Genomic DNA, 1427 nt, shown 5'->3' on the forward strand with positions numbered 1-1427 from the left:
CCCCGTCTGCGGTCTCAGCTCTCCCCACACCCACACGTCCTTTGCACCTCTGTGGCCCTGCAGAGCTGTTCCCGCTGTCCTTCCTTGCCCTCTGTCTTGTGGTGAGCTCCCAGGTGTCTTCAGGGCCTTGCCCCAGAACTCTGGCTCAAGGAACCTCCCACCACTAGGTCTTCTCTGAGCTTGGTGCACTCAGCTGCCCAGAACTGGTCTTGGTTGAGTGGGTCTGATGGGATGTTGCGAACAAGCCCTCTCCTCGTGCTGGGAGCCATATCGCAGCAGGCCAGGGGCCTCTAAGCCTCTGTCTTGCTGGCCCGGCAGGTGCTCCAGCAATGTTTGCAGAACAAGCAAACATGCATGAAAGAAATTTCCGAAGGAAGGTTTACGGTGGCAAGGACGGGGTGGTGGTTCCCAGGACTTTAAAACTTTTTGTGTTTCCAAGTTTTCAGCAAAGAGGATATCTGCATCTAGACAGATGAGAGAGGGAGAGAGATGACAGGTAGGTATTGTTTACGTGGATAAAGTGATTCTGTGGTGAATCGTTTGACAATTTGAATCAGCTTAGGTTTCACAAACTGGAACTCACCCGGATGAATGAAGCTGTGATCAAAATAAAGATAAGGTAGATGATAAAAAACTAGGACCCACCCACCAAACCGCCTCCTTATCTTTATTACTTTGTCTTCATCCTGAGACAGAATGGATGTGTGAGACAGTGTGTGTACGTGTAAGAGTGAATGTGTGTGAATGGTTTGTGTGTGCACGTGTGTGTGGTGTGTGCACTGTGTGACTGTGAGTGTGCAGATGTGTGTGTGAATGTGAGTGGTTTGTGTGTGCACGTGTGCGAATGTGTGCATGTGTAAATGTGTGTGAATGTGTGTGCATGCAAGTGTGTTTGTGTGTGGGAGTGCAAGTGTGTGGGTGAATGTGTGTAAATGTGTGTGAATGTGTGTGCGTGCAAGTGTGTGAGTGTGGGGAGTGGGAGTGCAACTGTGTGGGTCAGTGTGTGTGAGTGCATGTGGGTGACTGTGTGTAAATGTGTGTGGTTGTGTGTATGAATGTGAGTGGTTTGTGTGCGCATGCGTGTAAATGTGTGTTTATGAGTGTGTGCATGCGTGTGCATGTGTGTGAGTGGGAGTGCAAGTGTGTGGGTCAGTGTGTATGTGTGAGTGCATGTGTGTGCGTGCATGTGTGTGAGTGTGTGAATCCGGTTTGACAGATGCAGGACCCAGGACAGGGAGCCTGCAGCGTCCCTGCGTGCCCCACGCTGCCGATGCGGAAAACTGAGGACCAGCTGCAGAGGCCTCCACACAGCCCCTACCCTCCACAACCCCCTTGGGACAGGATGGCTCCCCCTACATGCCTGTCTTCTGCTAGCTCCGCTGAACTCCTGTTTATTTCGTTCATGTTCTTCTTTCAATAGACTCACA

The sequence above is a fragment of the Pongo abelii genome, chromosome 13 (genome assembly GCF_028885655.2).
Source record: "Pongo abelii isolate AG06213 chromosome 13, NHGRI_mPonAbe1-v2.0_pri, whole genome shotgun sequence".
Classification (NCBI taxonomy): domain Eukaryota; kingdom Metazoa; phylum Chordata; class Mammalia; order Primates; family Hominidae; genus Pongo; species Pongo abelii.